The sequence below is a fragment of the Eubalaena glacialis genome, chromosome 12, assembly GCF_028564815.1.
Source record: "Eubalaena glacialis isolate mEubGla1 chromosome 12, mEubGla1.1.hap2.+ XY, whole genome shotgun sequence".
Taxonomy (NCBI): Eukaryota; Metazoa; Chordata; class Mammalia; order Artiodactyla; family Balaenidae; genus Eubalaena; species Eubalaena glacialis.
The window spans coordinates 61,582,490-61,604,954 of record NC_083727.1 but is presented as its reverse complement, the minus strand read 5'-3'; the positions used below and the strand labels follow the sequence as shown (position 1 = coordinate 61,604,954).

General features: G+C 36.8%; 1 long non-coding RNA gene across 1 annotated transcript in view; it reads left to right on the top strand.

Annotated features, from left to right (window-relative positions):
• The window catches only part of LOC133102596 (uncharacterized), a 74,224-nt gene that overhangs the window by 3,157 nt on the left and 48,602 nt on the right, over nt 1-22,465 (top strand). The window lies entirely within an intron of this gene.

Here is a 22,465-nt window from a genome sequence, read left to right as displayed (position 1 = left end):
AATTCAATAATTTAAACTTCTATCTTAAAAAACTAAAAAAAGTGAAATAAAATGAAAGCAAGTGAATGAAGGAAATAATAAAGAGTAGAAATAAATGAAACAAAAGAAGAATAGAGAAAATAAATGAAACCAAAAGTTGATTCTTTGGAAAGATCAGTATATTGATAAACCCTTTAGCCAGACTGATCAAGAAAAAAAGAGAGAAGACACAGATTACCCATATCAGGAATTAAAAAGATGTCATCACTACCAAGTCTACAGATATTGAAAGGATAGGGGTATTAAGAACATCTTTATGCAATAAACATAAATGAAATGGACATTTTCCTTGAAAGACACCAACTTCCAAAGCTCACAAAAGAAGAAAAAGATAATGACTATCTCTATATTCATCTTAGTAATTTTAATACTTAGTTAAAAAAACTCTCTCACACACGCATCACACACTTCTTACAAGAAAACTCCAGGACCAGATGGTTTTACTATTGAATTCTCCCAAACATTTAAGGAAGGAATAGTACCAATTCTATACTAACTCTTTCAGAAATTAAAAGGGGATGGAATACTTCAAAACTCATTTAATGTGGCCAGCATTACACTTACATAAGAACTTGACAAAAATGAGAAAAAGGAATACAATTCAATATCACACAAACAGAGGCAGAAATTTTACCAAGTAAAATCTAGCAATATGTAAAAAGGATGACATATGCTCCTGGGTGCCCACTCTCGCCACTGTTATTCAGCATAGTTTTGGAAGTCCTAGCACGGCAATCAGAGAAGAAAAAGAAATAAAAATAATCCAGGGCTTCCCTGGTGGCGCAGTGGTTGAGAATCCGCCTGCCAATGCAGGGGGCACGGGTTCAAACCCCTGTCTGGGAGGATCCCGCGAGCTGCGGAGCGGCTGGGCCCGTGAGCCATAATTGCTGAGCCTGTGCGTCTGGAGCCTGTGCTCCGCAACAAGGGAGGCCGCTATAGTGAGAGGCCCACGCACCGCGATGAAGAGTGGCCCCCGCTTGCCACAACTAGAGAAAGCCCTCGCACAGAAACGAAGACCCACCACAGCCATAAATAAATAAATAAAAACTTAAAAAAAAAAAAAAATCCAAATTGGCAAAGAAGTAAAACTGTCACTGTTTGCAGATGACATGATACTATACATAAAAAGTCCTAAAGATGCCAGCAGAAAACTGCTAGAACTAATCAATGAATTAAGTAAAGTCGCATGATACAAAATTAGTACACAGAAATCACTTGCATTCCTATACACTAATGATGAAAACTCTGAAAGAGAAATTAAGGAAACACTCCCATTTACCATTGCAACAAAAAGAATAAAATACCTAGGGATAAACCTACCTAAGGAGGCAAAAGACCTGTACACAGAAAACTACAAGATACTGATGAAAAAAATCAAAGATGACACAAACAGATGGAGAGATACACCATGTTCTTGGATTGGAAGAATCAATATTGTGAAAATGACTATACTACCCAAAGCAATCTACAGATTTAATGCAATCCCTATCAAATTACCAATGGCATTTTTCACAGAACTAGAACAAAAAAATTTTACAATTTGTATGGAATAGCAAAAGTAATCTTGAGAAACAAAAATAGACCTGGAGGAATCAGGCTCCCTGACCTCAGACTATACTACAAAGCTATAGTAATCAAGACAGTATGGTACTGGCACAAAAACAGAAATATAGATCAGTGAAACAGGATAGAAAGCCCAGAGATAAACCCATGCACCTATGGTCACTTAAACTATGACAAAGGAGGCCAGAATATACAATGGAGCAAAGATAGCCTCTTCAGTAAGTGGTGATGGGAAAACTGGACAGCTACATATAAAAGAATGATATTAGAACACTCCTTAACACCATACACAAAAATAAACTCAAAATGGATTAAAGACCTAAATGTAAGGCCAGATACTATAAAACTCTTACAGGAAAACATAGGCAGAACACTCTTTGAAATAAATCTCAGCAAGATCTCTTTTGCCCCACCTCTTAGAGTAATGAGAATAAAAACAAAAATAAACAAATGGGACCTAATTAAACTTAAAAGCTTTTGCACAGCAAAGGAAACCATAAACAAGATGAAAAGATAGCCCTCAGAATGGGAGAAAATATTTGCAAATGAAGCAACTGACAAAGGATTAATCTCCAAAATATACAAACAGTTCATGAAGCTCAATATCAAAAAAACAAACAACCCAATCCAAAAATGGACAGAAGACCTAAGTAGACATTTCTCCAAAGAAGACATACAGATGGCCAACAAACACATGAAAAGATGCTAAACATCACTAATTATTAGAGAAATGCAAATCAAAACTACAATGAGGTATCACCACACACCAGTCAGAATGGCCATCATCAAAAAAATCTGCATACAATAAATGCTGGAGAGGGTGTGGAGGAAAGGGAACCCTCATGCATTGTTGGTGGGAATGTAAATTGATATAGCCACTGTGGAGAATAGTATGGAGATACCTTAAAAAACTAAAAATAGAACTACCATATGACTCAGCAATCCCACTACGGGGCATATACCCAGAGAAAGCCATAATTAAAAAAGACACATGCACCCCAATGTTCATTGCAGCACTATTTACAATAGCCAGGACATGGACGCAACCTAAATGCCCATCGACAGACAAATGGATAAAGAAGATGTGGTACATATATACAATGGAATATTACTCAGCCATAAAAAGGAATGAAATTGGGTCATTTGTAGAGACATGGATGGACCTAGAGACTGTCATACAGAGTGAAGTAAGTTGGAAAGGGAAAAACAAATATCATATGTTAATGCATATATACTGAAAAAATTGGCATAGACGATTTTATTAAATTATTTAATTATTAAATTAAAAAATTGGCATAGACGATCCTATTTACAAAGCAGAAATAGACTTTGACATAGAGAACGAACATATGGCTACCAAGGGGGGGAGGGGGGGGAGGGTGAATTGGGATATTGGGATTGACATATATACACTATTGATACTATGTATAAAATAGGTAACTAATGAGAACCTACTGTATAGCACAGGGAACTCTACTCAGTGCTCTGTGGTGACCTAAATGAGAAGGAAGTCCAAAAAACTGGGAATATTTGTATACATATAGCTGATTCACTTTGCTCTACAGTATAAATTAACGCAATATTGTAAAGCAACTATACTCCAGTAAAAAAAAAAAAAGGATGATATATGCTAAGAAAATCAGGTTCATTTTGGGAGTGCAAGGTTGGTTCGAATTTTAAAACACAATTAGGTAGTTCATTATATCAAAAGACTGTAAAAAGAAAAATCACATTGTCACCTCAATATGAAGGAAAACATTACTTGAAAAATTCAATATCAATTCATGATAAAATTTCTCAGCAAATTAGGAGTAGAATAAAATTTCCCTAACCTGATAAATGGTAACCATGACAAACCAACTATTAACATCATGAAAATGAATGTTTTCTTCCTAAGATTGAGGACTAGACAAGGATGTCTTCTTTCTCTACTTCTATTCAGCATTGTACTGGAGGTAACTAACCAATGTAGTAAAGTATGAGAAAGAAATAAAAGTCGTATAGATTGGAAATGAAGTAGGAAAACTATCATCATTCTCAGATGACATAATTATTTATGTAGAAAACATCTACAAAAACAGCTAATAGAACTAATAATGAATTCAGCAAGGTGGCACAGGGTTCAATGTCACTATACAAAATAAATTGTATTTTTATAAACAAGCGATGAACATTTAGACATTGTTAATGGCATCAAAAGTACTTAGAGATAAATTTAACAAAATATGCACAAGATTTTGTATGCTGAGAATTGCAAAATATTGCTGAGAGAAGTTCAGGAATACCCAATTAAATAGGTATAGCATGATAATGAATTGGAACACTCAGTATTATTAAGATTTCTTCTGACATTTATCTATAAATTCAATGGAATGTTAATCAAAATCCCAGGGGGCCTTTCTTTTGTAGAAATTCACATATGCTTTCAGAAATTGATATGGAAATGAAAAGGACCTAGAATAACCAAAACAATTTTGAATAAGAACAGTACTGGCAGATTCAGAGTATCTGATTTCAGGACTTATTATAAAGCTACAATAATCAAAACAGTGTGGTATTGGTCTAAGGATAGACATGGTCAGTGGGACAGAATAGAATTCAGGAATAGACTCCCATACATATACGGTCAATTTATTTTTGGCAAAGATAATTCAATGGTGAAAAAACAGTCTTCAACTATTGGATACTGATACACTAAAAGATGAAGTTCGACCTTTACTTTGCACTATTTACAAATTTTACCTCACTATGGATCACAGACCTAAATGTAAGAGCTAAAATTATAAAACTTTTGGATATTCAGAGGACTAGGAAACAGGGAAATGTCAGCCAAGAAAGGCAAGAAGTAAGGCCAGTTCTCAGGAGAAAACTCAAGTGTGTGCATTGTGGTGTGACATCTGTTACAAAAGCCAAGAGATTTTCATAAAAGAATGGATAATCTATATCAAATGCTGCTGATAACTGGAAAAATAAGAGAAAACAAGTTAACCATCGAGTTTGGCAAAATGTAGGTTATTACTGATGTTGATAAAAGCCATTTCAGTTGAGTAGTGGTGGAGGGGTTGTTAGATTGGAGTGGGTTGGATAGAAAATGGGAGGTGAGTCAGCAAATATAGAAACTTTACCCAGGAATTTAATTTAAAATAAAGCAGAAAATTAGGGCAGGAGGGGGGTGTGGGGATCCAGAGATGGTGTTTTGAAGATAGGAAATATTAAAGCATTTGTATGAGGTTATGGCAATTATCAAGTATAAAGGGAAGAATTGGTGATACTGAAGAGAAGAGGAATGGCTGCAGGACTGCTGGTATTGGGAAGACAAGAGGGAATCGTATTTACCACACAGATGACATATCGGCCTCTAATAGGATCAAGGACAATTTTTAATTAACAGAAAGAATGGGAGGTATATAGATAAAGATAGCCAAAGATGGTGAAATGGGTGGTTGGAAGTTGAAGTAGATTTTGTTTTAGTAGATTTTGTTTTCATGTATATTCTTAATGACATATTGACTTAAGTGAGAAGAAAGAGTGGTTGTTAGAGATCTGAGGAGACAAAAGATATGTGATGGTCATATTGTTGAGTAAAAAAGTGTATTTAGTAGGGAAGTGTAGTAGGAATGTCTGGGAGTGTTGAGTGACTATTTGAGATTGGTGATTTAAAAAATTGAGTTCAATTAGCATAGTTTTGTGATTTTCATGGTTTTGTGATTTCTAACAACATTCAGGAGGGGGTACATATGATAGAATTTGAATGTTATATTATTAGTAAACCCATTCTGATTTGCTTTTTTCTTTTAAATATTTTAACAAACCATCTATCATCCATTTGATAATCTATTATTATGTTATCAGACTCAAAATCAAGCAATTTAATATGAATGTCATGTTTTTAGTAGGGAAACTTTTCATAAATTTGACTGAATATAATATATACCAAAGTTAAAGCCCTCAGTTTCAGAAATTTTATCACTGTTTTAATGGAAATCTTTTTTAAAGTTTAAGAGCATTCCCTCATAACTTAAATGAAACCAAGGATCACTTTACCTCTTTTATAGTAACTGCTCATACACGTAGAATTGGATTCAGTATTTTAGTAAAATCTGACCAATGGTAAATCCAATTTTAATGATCTTATACAATTCATCATTATGGAGGATACAGTGAGATAGCTAAACTCAGTTATGGCTTTTAATCCTAATATTGAAAATATTAGAGTATCTCTATTAGCAATCTTTTGTAAGTGTGTATACAACACACCTTCAGTTGACTTTCTGTCAACCTACAGTATTTTATTACACTAATTTTGTGCAACAAATAATGAACTCCTAATGTTCCAAGTGCTTCTGGCATAGATATCATGATTTAAACTACTTCAGTAGTGATGGGGAGGTTTAGTTAGTTGAGAAGGAGCAACTTTCCTATATAGTAAAGGAAATTTTCAAGCAGCTGTTCAGAGCATTGGATCATTTATAATGTCATACATCATATAGAACCTTAAACAACTAGACCAAAGAAAATTTCATTATTGATCCTCATTCATTTTTCTGTATGTGTAGCATCTTCCCCTCTTGCATGTGTTCTCATTCCATTTCGTTTTACCTCCAGGAGCTTGATTCATCAATCACCCCTTTTCTTTTTACCTTCAACCTCTTTCTCTCCCCTGTCTTCTTTCCCTAACCCTACTGTGGTAGGCATGTCTTCCAATAATCTCTGTCACCTTGTATTCATGCCTTTGTGTAATCTCCCCTTGAGTGTGGGCTAAACCTAATTAATGACTTGTGCCTAATGAATAGAATAAAGCAAAAAGTGATGACTTGTCACTTCCATGATTAGGTTACAAAGGCTGTGAGGTCCATCTTGCTAGCACTGTCTCTCACTGGCACTTCTTCTTTCTTGCCTTCTCAACTTGTTCACTTTGATGAAGTAAACTGCCATGTCAGAAAAGACCACATGGCAAAAACTGAGAGCAGACTCTGGCCAACAGCTAAGGAGGAACTGTGGCTCTCAGTCCAACAGCCCACAAGGAACTGAATCCTGCTGACAACTATGTGAGTGAGCTTAGGAAGTAGATTCTTCCCCCACTGAGCCTTGAAAATGACAAGGCCTTGGCAGGTGTATAGAATTTATACCAGTCTAAAAAGGGGTCTGACCTTTGCTTTTAGCTTCTGGGAAGTAATCTCTAAGTAATCTTTGTAATGTTATGTCTGATAAGAGTGTCTTTTTTGCCTGAGGGCCTTGGGTCATACTGGACAGTCTGCCAGTATGGTTTAGAGGGCTGGCCATGCCCCAAAGACCGACATTATAACTTGGGGTGGGCCTTTGGGTCATAGGATATCAGTCAGCCTGGAGACTGAGATCAACCCTGTGGGTAACCACTCGATCATGCTTACATAACGAAGTCCCAATAAAAACTCTGAACACAAGCTTGGGCAAGTTTCCCTGGTTGTCGGTACCATGCATACTGTCACCCATTGATGCTGGGAAAGTAACGTGTCCTGGCTTCTCTCTGGGAAAAGACAGTGGAAGCTCCACATTTGGTACCTTCTCAGACTCTACCCTTAACATTTCTTCCTTGGCTAATTTGAGTCTGTATCCTTTCCCTGTAATAAACCATAATTGTGAATATAGTAATTTTCAATGAGTTCTATGAATTTTTCTAGCAAATTATCAAAACTGAGTGTGGTTTTGTGAAACCCTGGACCTGCAATTGGTGTCAGAAGTGAGGGCAGCTTTGTGTAGATTGTCTGTCCCCTAACTTCAGAGTTGTCTGAACTCTTGTAGCAGCATTGCTGTGAGCTCACCGCCAGCTGTGGCTGGCACCTTGATTGCAGCCTCTGAAAGACCCTGAAGCAGACCCAGCTAAGCCATATTCAGATTCTTGAACTACAGTAACTATGAGATAATAGAATTTGTTGTTTCAAGCCAATAAGTTTTGGTATAATGTATTACATAGCAATAGATAACTACTATAACTACTAACATGAAAGAAGGGAAGAAGGAAGGAAGGAAGGAAAGGAAGGAAGGAAGGAAGGAAGGAAGGAGAGAAGGAAGGAAGGAGGGAGGGAGGGAGAGAGAGAGGAAGGAAGGGAAGGAAAGAAGCCCCACAAACCATACTTGTGAATATCTAAGTAGTCACATTGATTCTGAGTCCAACTAAGTGGTGCTAAGCTCCCTTCAGGTCTCACTCTATATTTTTTCCAGACTGACCTATTCACAGACACAGTTTCAATTACTAATTCTATACAGATTAATTTAAAATTTATCTCTCTATTCAAAATCTGCCTCTGAGTTGCAGACCTGTAAATATGCTACCTATTTAATATCTCTGCATGAATATCTAAAAAACCCTCAAATTTGATGTCTGATAATGAATGCATCTTTCTTTCTCCCAAGCCAGATCCTTTTACAGAAAGCTCTGTCTTTATGAATGGCATCATAGTACATTTCCAGTAGAGAAAGTCTGAAGCCTTACTAGTAGTCTACCTTGACAACCTTGTCTAACATCAACCCCATACTCATTCCAACACCAAGTGTTTCCAATTTTACTTACCTACCTCAGAATCCATCCAGTTATCTCCATATCCATCACTACCATTCAAACCAGTTATGAGTAGCTATGAATACTCTTACCAAGAATTACAATAACTTCATAACTTGTTCACCAGCATTCACCCTGCATGTGATCTCCTCTCCCCTTGTCTTCTCTACACTTCACCCAAAGTGATTTTTTCCAAAATGTTAATATAACACCAACCTCTACCCTATTTTTAAAATAACTGCTCGTAAAGGTTCAGAAAAAATTTAATAAGATCTATAAGACACTGAATGTTTGACTCTTAACTACTCCGCCCTAGCCAAACCCACTCTATTGTCTGCTCCAGCCTCACTGGTCTCCTTTAAGTTCCTCCTGCCTTCCCACAAGGCCTGTGTACATGTTGTTCTCTCTGCCTTCAATGTGCTTCCTTCCCTTTCTTAGCACTACTGCACATCCTTCAGATCTCTACTCACACATCACCTCCTCAGAGAAGTCTTCCATGACCTCCCTAATTATGCCAACTCCCTCTATTATAGGTACCCATGTAGCTCACCACAGGTGCAACTTTATATTAACATATGTAATTATTTGGTAATGTTTATATCCTGTTATACACTGTAAGCTTCAAGAGAAGAGGAACCATGTCTGCTTTTACTTAACATTATACCTTCAAAACTGCATCGTGAGGATGTTCAATAAATGTATATTAAATGAACGAATGTATATTAACTGAGTGAATGTATTGTTGAATTGGTTTTTAGGTATGGTAGAAAGACCCAGGATGAGTCTATAGATAGATCTGATTTCAAAGCCTGTTTCATTTTCAATTTGTACCTTATACGCTTGTTGTGGCAATTACATTAAAAATGTAACTAAAGTTTCCAACATAGTACAACATGAACACTCTGGTCTCCTTTGATGTCTACCTGAGACCTAAGGGCTGGTATAAGGCAGAAGGTAGCATTGAAGCATGTGGTGATCTGGAGGTTGTAAACCCTGGTCAAAGACGTATAAACACACTAGTAAAAACATATGCGAGTCAAGAAAAACACATTTCTAGGCCAAGTTGGGCTTCTGGCTGCAAGTTTGCAATCCCTGAATCTAGTCTATATCACAGTATCACTGTGTGAATGAGGGTGGTTTGGAAAGCACTTATTTTAAACTGTTTTGTGCCCTTTGCCTCCTACTTCTTAACATATCTAAATGGTTCTATATAGAGTTAGAAAGTGGATAGGGAATAGGACACCTTAATTGACAATCCCTCTAAGACAACAGGAAATGAAGGAGGGGTGATTCTCCAAAGCAAAAGCGGAGTGTTGTTACCAAAGGAAGGAAGATGAAATGCTGTACAGGCAAAGCAGCAGATGCCTAACACTCCTTTCCCCTTCTCTGCGTGGTGGGATTTGCTTATCTCCCCGTACGCCACTTATATCACTGCTGTGCTGTCACTTCCTACCATAACATCTCCATGACCAGGAAAAATAAATTATGCTCTTTTACATTTGTATAAGTAATAAGTACTATATCATCACCTTTAGTGTGCTACAGCAAAATAGCTGTGATGTATCTGCCTGTCTCTTAGAGGCAGCTTCCTCCAGGGAGAAAGATTCTACCCCACAGATAGCATACTGCTTCCCGGTCTGCTGCTTTTCTTCAGTTACCCAGTTCACTCTTTTCCTGGTGCCTACACGAGTTACAGATCCTTAGGCCTATTTCTAACTAAGACATTTGTAATTTTTTGTTTAGCTCAGGATATTTTCTATGATCTGCCTTACAAATTCCTCAAATCTGGTCTTCTGGCACCCCACTTCTCTGTTCAAAGACTGTACCAAAGGTTCTATTCTTTCCTAAACATCCCTGAGGGTTCTAGTCTTTCCTGAACATCCACGGGTTAGATTTTCATGTCATACAAGTAGAATATGTAACTTTTATACATAGAATAAATACACAAGATAATATACTACTTAATATACACAGAGTAACTGTGCCATATCTGTCTCCTCACTAGACTATAAGCTTGAGATTATGTCCTCAGCACCTAGGATAGCACATGCATATAGTAGGCCCTTAAAAATAGTAGGCCCTTTTGACTAAATGAATGAAATGTTGCCTCTTGTGTTTAACTATCAATATTCATCTTTTTATTAAAAAATCTTTCTTATTTTATTGAGGTATAATTGACATGTAACATTATATTAGTTTCGGGTGTACAACATAATGATTTTTTGTTTGTTTGTTTTTGGCCGCACGGCATACAGGATCTTAGTTCCCTGACCAGGGATTGAACCCACGCCCCCTGCATTGGAAGCGTGGAGTCTTAACCACTGGAGCTCCAGGGAAGTCCCAAATCTTTTTTGAAAGTTGTTGTAATTATACTTTCTTAGTCTTGCAGTTTGAGCTGAGGCACCAACCTGAGAAAAATAACTATAACCCAATATTCTGAGGTGCTAGATCATTATTGCAAAGTAGGTAGCCAAAATTTGCTTTTATCAGCATTAGCTGATCATCCACCTTTAGTCTATATATAAAAAAGAATTCACTAGGGACTAGAGTTTTAAGAGTGAGGACTTCTTTAGAGACTAAGTGTGGAAGTGTTTTCCCCCTCTTTCCTCAAGCCAAGTGAGGAGAACCTCAGGAACCACTTAGAGAGGCTGGCCTCTATCCCCTGGCATTTGGGGGCACACAGGTCTCTGTCTCAATGCTGACAGATCTGAAAGCAGAAGATTGGCTGGTGTGGCTCATGGTGGCAGGGCCAGGAGAGAGTGCTGTGGAGGGAGTGAGCTGTACTGCCACTGGGGTGAATAAATGGTGTGTGGCTCCTGAGGGAGGGAGCCAGACCTGTGGTGTCTTGGGAGGAAGATTGTGAAGAGGACTGCCTGAAGGGCTCAGGTGACACCAAGAGGTTAGATTCTTTTCCCATACAAGTTATTACAGAATATTGAGTGGAGTTCCCTGTGCTATACAGTAGGCCTTTGTTGATTATCTATTTTATATATAGTAGTGTGTGTATGGATATATGTATATGTAAATATAACTGAATCACTTTGCTGTATGCCTGAAACTAACACAACACTGTAAATCAACTGTACTCCAATATAAAATAAAAAATTAAATTAAAAAAAAAGAGGCTGGGGAGGGCACGGAAAGTCAGGCTCTGTGGGGCAGTCATTCGCAGTTGTCAAGGGGACGTGCAAATCTCTTCCTTGCTTAAAATCTTTCAGTGGCCTCCTACTGTTCTTAGAGTGAAATCTAACTCCTCCTATTTGTGATTTGACCCCTTCCTATGTCCACCCTCCACCTCTTTCACAAATCATCAGCCATAGTGGCCTTCTCTCAGTTCCTCTCACACACTGTATTCTTTCCTGTCTCAAAATGTTTGTGCAAGTTGTGCTTTATGCCAGAACTGATTTTTTTCTCTTGCTCTTTCTAGGCCTGGCTCCGTTTGTCCTTGAGATCCTGACTAAAACCTCTCTTCCACATAGAGGCTTCTGTTCAATTTAACATAAATTTCTGTAATAGTTTGAGTTGGGCAAAGCTGCAAATGACATAGAACTCAGAATAACTGTATCTTAACAAGAAAAAACATCTCCTTTTCCCATGAAAGTCATGGAATCAGTCTAGACCTGGTAGTTTTGCGTGCTTTAAGGATTCCAGGATCCTTATATCTTATGTCTCCACAATGTGTGGCCTCAATTTTAAGTTCACTTCATGGTCCATAGGGCTGCTCCTGTTGTAGCCAGCACATGTACATTCCAGCTGGCAGGAAGGAGAAGAAGGGGGAAGGGCATGTATCCTTTTAAGCTCAATTCTAGAAGCTGCTCATACTACATTCACTTACACATATTGCATCATAGAGCATACTTGGAAACAGTTAACACCCACCCTCAGATGTGCCTAGGCATTTCACCCAGTTTCTGACCCACTTCAGTACTTCCTTGTTCTTAGCTTAGCTCTGTCACATCCAGCTGAAAGTTAGGCAAGCTGGGAAAGACAGTCTTTATCCTGTCACTAAAATTAGGGGACAGGTTAAAATAAATATGACAGACAACTGGCAGTTGCCCCCACAGACACCCATCAGTTTTATTTTCTCACAACACTAAGTTATAGAGGCTAAAACTCTTCTCCCTCATAGAAGTCTTCTTTGATCACTCAATCTAAAGTAAATTTCTATAATATTTTGGGTTGGGTTCAGCTACAAGTAACAGAAAATTCAGCAAGAAAGTGACTTCACAGGAAAAAGGTTTCATTATCTTTCACATGAGAGTCATATAATCATTCTAGGGCTTGCGTGGTACTCTGTGGTATCAAGAAAGGGAATGAGTTAAATTGCATATCATTCAATTATATTAGTTATATTAGTACACTGTAGCCCATGGGCCAAATTTGGCCTGCCACCTGTTTTTGTAAATAAAGTTTTATTGAAACTCAGCCTCACCCATTAGTTGACATATTGTCTGTGGTTCCTTTCTCACTACAACTGCAACGTTGAGGGTTGCAACTAAGAATGTATGGTCCACAAAGCCTAAACTATTTACTGTGTGGCTCTTTATAGAAAAGAATTGCCAGCCCCTGAGTTACATTAATAAGTTTGTTGAATAGCATCTATTTAGCGGCATGAATTTCCTTGGAGCTTTAAGAGTGTCCCTCTGAAAGCCAACAGTTATAAGTAAAAGTGTTTTAAATATGTTCCTTACAACATACTTTTTTCCCCCAGTATTTTCTTTAATTTTCCGTTTTTTATGGGAGGTAAGATGAAGATTTTTTGATTTTTTTCATTTGGAATTGTTTTCTGGCTAATCCTTATGATGCTACCAGAGCAGGAAGTTACTTTAGAAGTCACTATGTGGAACACAAGATTTCCCTTCCAGCTGCTGAAGTGCTGCTGTAAGCTCTTGCCTGTCAGCAAGAATTGCTTTTCAGAATTGCTTTCAGTAAAGAGAGCTTGCTTGCCCAAATTGGGGCATCTGGCATCCAATGACAATGGCATGAAAGTATAAATGCCCAGCCCTTCCTCCCCCAACCCTAAGTTGGGATAACTATGGAGGGTTATCCCAGCTTCAGAGCTCCCATCATTTAGCTGAGGCCTCATTGGGATTACATTGTAGCCCATTATCTCCCTCTGTCCAGTCCTACTTTCGTTCCCTGTCTTTCACAGAAGAACCAACTCTTGGTTGTTCCCAAGAGTATTCCTCAATAAACTTCTTGCCTATTAAGCTCTACCTCAGATTCTTCCCACCAACAAAAATCACCTAACCTAATTTCCTGATTCTAGGAAGCTGAATCTTATGGATTTCACAAGGCACAGATTTGGGAAGGGGAAGAGCCAGAACTTTTGGCTCCAAAGGTCAGTTCCCTTTCTACAGTAATATAACTATAAGGGAGCTCTCATTACTGTCTAATCACTTGGGCTTCTGTAAGAAGCAAAGACTTAAAGAATCAATGAAGTACTATAGCCTCCTCTTGATATTTTGATATTATAATGTCAAGAGTCTTTGTCAATTTAGCTTCATTGGAATTTGTTCACCACGTTATGGGATGAGGTGGAGTGGAAATCATTGTTTAAAGGAGAGTTCATGGGTCAGCATACCTAAATTTGAATCCCACATTCTTTATTTTCTAGTTGTATGATCTTGGATAAATTTCTTAAACTCTCTGAGTGTCAGGTTTATTACCTGAGAATTGGAGGATAATACTTATTAAGAGGCATAGGGGACCTTCTTCTATTCCATTACTTTAGTTTATCCAACATGTAACACCCATCCTATTTCATTTCATTCTATTCCAGAAGGAATTACTGAAAATTCTAAGACATTTCTATCACTATGATAGTTAAAGAAGCATAAGAATTCATGATTCCTGCCTGCAGGAAGTTTCTAATTCTATTAGAGAGACAAAACTTAAAATATAAAATAATTAGAGAAATATATAAGGCCAAGTCAAAATGATATAGAATGGGCAGTATGTTAGGAAAATGAGGACAAATATAGATTTAATATAGGCAAAATTTTATATGTTGTCAGCTTATAATGGTTCTCTGAAGGTCAAAGGAAGCTGAGTTACCATTTTTCAAATTGAAAGAATGGAAAGAACTTTTCCATTCCATTCTCTACAGTTGAAAGTATAAGAAAAGTCATAAGTGAAATATTAAAATTTTTTAATTTAATATAGGAAAATTCATTCTTTGTTGTCCAATTCTATGAGTTTTGAAAAATTCATAGAGTTGTATAAGCACCATCAAAATTAGTACACATACAGTTTCATTACTCCCCCCCAAAATTTCCTCATGTAAACACTGCAGTCAAACCTCCTCTCCTCCTTCAACTCCTGACAACCACTGATCTATTCTCTGTTCCTGTATTTTTGCTGTTTCCAGAATGTCATATAAATTATATTCTATCCAGCCTTTTGATATGGCTTCTTTTACTTGGCATAATGTATTTTGGGTTCATCCATGATGTATGTATCAATAGTTTGTTTCTTTTGGAGTTATTTCCACTTTTTGAGTATTATCAATATAGCTGTTATGAACATTTGTATACAAGTTTTTTATGTGGACATATGCCTTCATTTCTCCTGAGTAAATATGACATAAAAATAGAATTGCTGGGTCTTAAGGTAAATTTATGGATAACATTTTAAGAAATTGAAAAACAATTTTCCAAAATGGCTGCACTGCTTTATATTTCCACCATCAATATATAAAGGTTCCATTTTCTCAATATCCTTGTCAGCATCTGTTATTGTCATCTTTTTTTGGTAGCTATTCTTGTGGGTATTAAGTAGTTTTAATTTGCATTTCTCCAATGACTAATGACTTGGGATATCTTTTCATGTCTCTATTGGCCATTCATACATGTTCTTTGGTGAAATGTTTTATCTTATATATGATTTGTAATTATGTTCTCCCAGTGTGTGGCTTGCCTCTGTTGTTTTTCTTTTTTCAGTTTTATTACTTTCTGTTTTATCTTTATTGTTTATCTACTTCTCTTTGCTCTGATTGTAACTTACTATTTTTTTCTAGTTTTTTAAGATGGAGGCTTAGTTATTGATTGAGACTCTTCTTTTCTAATAAAAGCATTTAGTGCTATTAATTTCCCTCTAAGCAATGCTTTAGCTTCATTCCAAATATTTTGATATGTGATGTTTTCATTTTCACTTAGTTAAAAATATTTTCCAGTTTCTCTTGAGACTTTCTTTCTGACCTGTGGGTTATTTAGTAGTGTGTTGCATGATTTTCAAATACTTGGGACTTGGACAGGTATCTTTCTCTTATTGATTTCTTGTTTAATTTCATTGTGGTCAGATAACATACTATGTAAGATTTCAATCCTTTTATATTTGTTAATGTTTGTTTTATCGCCCAAAATATGGCCCATCTTGGTGAATGTGACATGTACATTTGAAAATTTTATGTATTCTGCTATTGTTGGGTAGAATGTTCTATAAAAGTCAATTAGGTCAAGTGGATGATAAGGTTGATCTGGTTTTCTATATTCTTGCTGATATTCTGCTTGTTCTACTGATTACTGAAAGAGGAGTGTTGAAATGTCCAAGTACAACTGAGAATTTATCTGTTTCTCCTCTCATTTGTATCAGTTTTTCCTTCATGTGTTTTAAAATTGTTGTTAGGTTCATATACATTTAGGGTTCCTATGTCTTCTTAGTGATTTGACACTTTTATCATGATATAATATCCCTCTTTATTCCCGATAGCTTTCTTCATTTCAAAGTCTATTTTGTCTGATACTAGTATGGCCACTGCAGCTTTCCTTTCACTAGTATTTGCATGGTATATCTTTTACAATGATTTTGCTTTTAGTATATATCATTATATTAAAAGTGGGTTTCTTACAAAAAGTGGGTCAGTTTACAAACAGTATGTAGTTGGATTTTGTTTTCCATCCAACCTGACAGTCTGTATTTTACTTGGTGTGTTTAGATCATTTTCATTTAATGTGATACGGTCGTATTTATTTTTAAATTATTTTTCTGTTTGCCCCTTCTGGGTTTTTGTTGTTGTTGTTTGCATGTTTACTCTTTCTTATAGTCTTTTGAATTATATTTTAAATACTATATTTTATATATTTTGACTATATTTTAATATTCTGCTTTAATTTATCAGCTTTTTGACTGTATCTCTTTGTAGCATATTTATAGTAATTTCTCTAGGGATCACAGTGTACACACTTAATCTTTCAGAATATAACTGGAGTTAATATTTATCACTTCAAGTAAAATGTAAAAGCCTTACCACCATACAGGTTTCTTTACCCTCTCCCTTTTATGTTATAGTTGTCATTTGTATTATACTACATATATTGAAAAATTATCCAGATGGTGTTATGATTTTTTTATTTCAAGAGTCATAAATACTTTTTTAAACTTAAGATATGTTAAATTCTCTATTATTTTTACCCAGACATTTGTCATTTATATTGCTCTTCCTCCACTTCTAAAGTTCCAGATTTCCCTCTGGTATCATTTACCTGCAGCCTGAAGAACTAACTTTCTTTAGCACTTTTTTTTAGAGTAAGTCTGTTGGCAATAAATGCTTAGTTTTCCTTCATCTTTTATCTTATATGTCTTTATTCACCTTCATTCCTGAAGGATATTTTCAGAAGATATATTATCCTGGTTTGACAGTTCTTTCCTTTCAGTATTCTACAGTCTTTTGGCCCCTGTGTTTTCTGATAAAAAATCCGCAGTCATTTGAATAATTGTTCCCTTATATATAATGTGTCAGTTTTCTCCAATGGCTTTTAAGGTTTTTTTTCCTCCTTTGGTTTCCAGCAGTTTTATTGTGTCATGTGTGAACATAGTTTCCTTTGAATTTATCCTGTTTGAAGTTCACTGACCTTCTGAATTTTGTAAATTTATGTCTTTCACTAAATTTGGGAGAGTTTCATTCATTATTTGTTTAAAAATATATATTTTTTTCTGCATTAATCTCTTTCTCTTCTCCTCCAGAAAATCCAATTACATATTAGGTCTTTCAATATTTTTCTCTTGTTTTTTCAATCCTTTTTCTCTGTTCTTCAGATTATGCAATTTCTACTGATTAATCTTCAAGTTTACTGATTTTTTTCCCTCTATCATGTCCGTTCTGCTATTGCGCTCATCTTATGAACTTATTTAAAATATGTAATTTTTGACTCCACACTTTCTATTTGGTTCCTTTTCATTTTCTACTTTTCTGTAGAGACTATCTATCTTTCTATTCATTTTAAGAGTGTTCGCTTTTACGTCTTGTAGGATGGTTACAGTAGCTGCTTTAATGTCTTGTCTGATAATTTAAATAATTTAAATATCTGTCATTCCAGGATTGGCATCTCTTAACTATATTTTCCCTTGAAATTTGGTCAGATTTTTGCCAGGTTCTTTACGTGTCCAATAATTTTAGATTATATCTTCTGCAGTTTTGTTTATGTGAGACTTTGGGAACCTAGTAAAATCCTCCAAATAATTTGTTTGCTTGTCTCTTTGTTTGTTTGAGGGTTTTGTTTATTTGTTTGTTTTCGGAAGCAATAGTCCAATTAGGTTCAAGCTGTAAATTTTGTTTCACTTTCTGTGGATGAATATCTTTTCAGTTTTCAAAGCATTTGTTATGCTGCTGGATCTGCCCTTTCCATATACCACTCAGGGGTTAGTTTGAGGCTTGGTCAGTAGTTTATACACAGTTCAGTTCTCATAACCTTTGCTTTGCTCCTCTGGTTATGCTTCACATATGCACAACTTAGGGGTGAGCCTAATATTTCTGTTGATTCATACACAGAAGTAGATGATCTCTTCCAGCTCTCTCTTCACCGGGACTTCCCCACATTCTCTGGCCTTTAAGCTATAAAGACAGTGTTACTTCTAAGAAAGACACTTCACCAACAGCCAATCATACACCTGTTTTCATCTCTGCCTTTTTCTGGTTCATGGGCCAGTTTATCTACCCAGCACCTGACCTTATTAACCCAAGTGACACCCTCAACCTCAAACCTTTTACAGCCTCCCCAAACTCCCAGACTGGGTCAGGTATCTGTTTTATGATCAGAGTATCCTGCAGTTAGCTTTATGAAACTTATAACAGTTTGTATTTCCACATATTTGTTTGTACGATTATTTTATTTATGCTTATCTTCTCTATTAGACTGTGCTAAGAGAATGGACTCTGGAGTCAGACTTGCAAGGTACAAATCCTGGTCACATATACTGGTTGGGAGATCTTAGGCAAGTAACTTAGCTACTCTGAGACACTATTTCCTCATCTGTAAAATTGAGGTTAAAGTAGTATTCACCTCATATAATTCTGGGAAGCTAATACTACATGCAAAGGTACCTGGCACTCAATAAATCTTAAAATCATTGTTAACATATTAAAGTAGAAAATACATATTTTAAAATATATATCCACCCTCCACCCCATAATGAATCTCTTTCTTTCCCCATTTACTCTTCTCTCTCTCCACCCCAGTTTGGCCTGACTGTATTATATATTAACCACATTTCTTTTTTGTTTTGTTTTGTTTTGTTTTTACCTTTTTAAACCTGATTGCAAAACCCATGATCTTATTGAATTTACCAGCTGGTAGTTTTTTTTTTTTTTTAAACAGAAATGCTTTAAAATGTTAAAAGAAATCCCACCATTATTTTCTTTCCACAATATTGAAGCTCCTTTCTCATTTTTCTGGAATGGCTACTAAGTAAAAGGCACTGACTGATCTACTGCTCCACAACAAGCCACCCCTAAATCTAGTGTCTTAAACCAATGATTTATTATGATTTACTATAGTTCTGTGGGTAAATTGGGCTCATCTGAGTAGTTATTGTTTGGTTTCTGTAATAGTATTTCAGGCAAATAGACGCCGGGACTACAGTCATCTATAGGCTTGAATGTACAGGATGTCAAATGTGGTTTCTTCACTCACATGTATTGGTGCCTCTACTAGAGTGGATGGAACAGCCTTGGCTAGCTGGACATCTCTGTTTCTCTGTCTCTGTCTCTCACACACACATAATCATTAATTCTCTCTGTCTCTCTCTCCTTAGGCTTCCCCATTGGGTGGCTTGGGCTTTTTACTAGTATGGAGATCTCAGTGTATTCAGACTTCTTACCCAATGGTTGCCTTTCCCAAAACAAGTGTTGCAAGAGACTGAGGTGGAAACTACAAGGCTTCTTAGAACCTTGCCTCAGAGGTCTCACAGTGTTACTTCTGCTGCACTCTGTCATAGGGCCAGCCCAGATTCAGGTGGAGGGGAACACACATGAATATGAATTCTGAGAGACATGGTTTACTGGGGGTCATCTTTGAGGATGAGTTACTACCATGAGCCTATAAACATACTCAACAAACCCACAAAGCCCCTTTCTTTCAGAAGCTTATAGTATAGTACAGGGCAGAGTTTCTTCATTTTGGCACTATTGACTTTTTAAAAATTAAATACATTTTTTTAGAACAGTTTTAGATTTACAGAAACTTTGCAAAGATAGTGCAGAGTTCCTATATACTCGCACCCAGTTTCCGCTATTTATTAACATCTTACATTAAGATGGTACCTTTGTTAAAATTAATAAACCCATCAATTGATACATTACTATTAACTAAAGTCCATACTCTATTCAGACTTCTTTAGTTTTAACCTAAAATCCTTTTTCTGTTCAAGGATCCCATCCAGGATACCACCATACATTTAGTGTTCATATCCTTTTAGGCTCCTCTTGGCTGTGACAATTTCTCAGACTTTTCCTATTTTTGAGGAGTCTTGGTCAGGTGTTTTGTAGAATGTCCCTCTATGGGAATCTGTCTGATTTTTTTTTCATAAATAGACTAGGGTTAGGGCACATACATGAACAACGTGACTTACCATTGTTGATGTTAACCTTGACCACCTGGCTGAAGTAGTGTTAGGTCAGATTTCTCCTCTATAAAGTTACTGTCAGTCCTGCCTCCCCACCCACGACTATGGAAGTTACTATGAGAACCCCTCACCTAAGGAGTGGGGAGTTATGCTCCATGTCCTTGAGGAATGATTATTTACATAAATTATTTGGAATTCTTCTGCAAGGAAGATTTCTCTTCTCTTTCACTTAATTAGTTTTCAATAACTTATTTATATCACTATGGACTCATGGATATTTATATTATAGCTTAGGTTATAATCCAATACTATTTTGTGTATTTGTTGCTCAAATAGTTCCAACTTTTGCCATTGGGAGATCTTTCAGATGGTTCCTGTGTCCCTTTGACATACGCCATCAGCGTTTTGTTTTATAACTTTTGTTGTTTTTTGAGCACTTCTTACTTTCTAGCACTACAAGATGCTCTAGATCACGTTGTATTTTTCTTGCCCCACGTCTAAAATCAGCCTTTTGTCCAAGGACCCCTGGTTCCTTTTATTAGAAACCAGTATCTGGGTGCTAGTTGTGTTCATTGCTACATTGTTAACATTTTGGGCCTGATAATTCTTTGTTGTTGGGACCTGTTCTGTGTATTGTAGATTGTTTAACAGCATCCCTGGCCTCTGCCTATTAGATGCCCATGGCAACCCTCCTTCTCCAGTTGTGAAAATCAATAACATCTCCAGACATTGTCAAATATCCCCTAAGGGGACAAAATGGCCCCTGGTTAAGACCCACTGGTAAAGAGACAGACCTGCTGAAAATGACAAGGATATAATATAATGGAGAACAGTGAGAGAATTGCAGAAGAAGCCTCTGAGCCTGTTTGTAGATATTGGGAAAGGATTCACAGAGGAGGTGACATCTGAACTGACAATTGATTTGATTTTTTGAGCCATTATCATGAGCCAGACAAAAGGTGATTTTTTTTTATGTTATCTCATATCCCAAACTTAAAAAGCAGGTATTTTACAGCTGAAGAAACAAAAGTTCAAAGGGACAAAGTAATTTTATTTACAGTGCCTGAGCTGGTCTTGAAGGATCCAGTCAGCCATCTGTGTGGAGAGCTTTGAGGGTACTGACAACTCCTCACACTGCTCGAATCTAGACTCTCTGAAGCACTCCTTGGTTTATAAAAGTGCATTACCGTCTCATTTTTAATTTATTTTTTTTCCATTGAATTCTGGCTTCTTGAGAGCAGAAACCATGGAGTGTTCATTTACAATGTTTGCCACATTGTAGGTGAACTAGTAAACGTTAGTCCGTTCCATGAAATTCCCCACTCACAGATTACAGAATTAACTCATGCTTCCTTCTGGTCAAACTGCTATCCGACCAGCATCTCTGGTGGAGGGCTCAGTGCCAAGCATACCAGCCAACCTCCAGTAGTGGTCACTCTGCCTCCTCACTGTTTTACTCCCAGTGCCTCAAAAGGAGTAGTTGGCTTGTGTCAGTGACAACCTCAAACTGATTATAGCCTGTGGCACTTTGCCATAGGTTAGAGCTGCAAAAGGTGTTTCCTAAGGAAGGCAAAAAACATGCTATACCTCTGATATTAAAATGCAGAATGTGTTGCTACTGGTTTCCACATGTAATGCCAATTTCTACTTTTGACAATTTCTTTGTCCCATATGATTCTTCTATCATTTAAGGAAAATTTTTACACAGACCATGAAAGATGTTTTTTCCTTCCTTTCAAATGCTTTACAGTCTTATCCCAATTTCCTTATTTATTTATTTATTTATTTATTTGGAGGTGGGGAGGTTTTCTAGTTTATTAAACAAAACAGGGGAAAACATGTCCTTTTTGTTGTTGTTGTTGTTGTTCCTTTTCTTTTTCCTACAACTTCTAGATTTGCTATTTGCAGTTGCTATGAAATTTTAAGTCTATTGAATTAGAAGTTTCTGTCTCTGGTTTCAAGACTCACTTTCCTTCTTCCTTTCCTTTGCTAAAATTCTGGTCTAATTAAAAAAACAGTAGATCATAGTTAAATAAAACTGCACCCAGGATAACCCTAATTTCCATATGCAGATTTATCTGCACTGACAGCTACCCCCCCTTCACACACACTCTCGCTCTCTCTTTCTGCTTTCCCTCCTCTCCATCTCCCTATTGCATTGTGTCTGACTGATTTTCAGAGCACCTTCGCTGTTTCCCTCTTCTCATTCCCTTTCTGTAAAATATCTAGACAGGAAGGAGGTGGCTCAGAAGCTGAACAAACAATCTCATATTCTGCCTGCAATGTCATCGTTTCTTTCCCCCATTTTAGGGGGCTGAAGTTGCCCAGGAAGGGGATGCAGAGGAGCTGAAAGGAAGGGGGGAGCTCTCCAGAGGCAGCTGCGGTCAGGGGCAGGGACTGCCGCCAGATGTGCCTGCCTCTCTGGGCTTTGATGCGAAAGGGGCAGCAGGAGAAAATATTGGGAGACAAAAGCCCCCGTTTAAA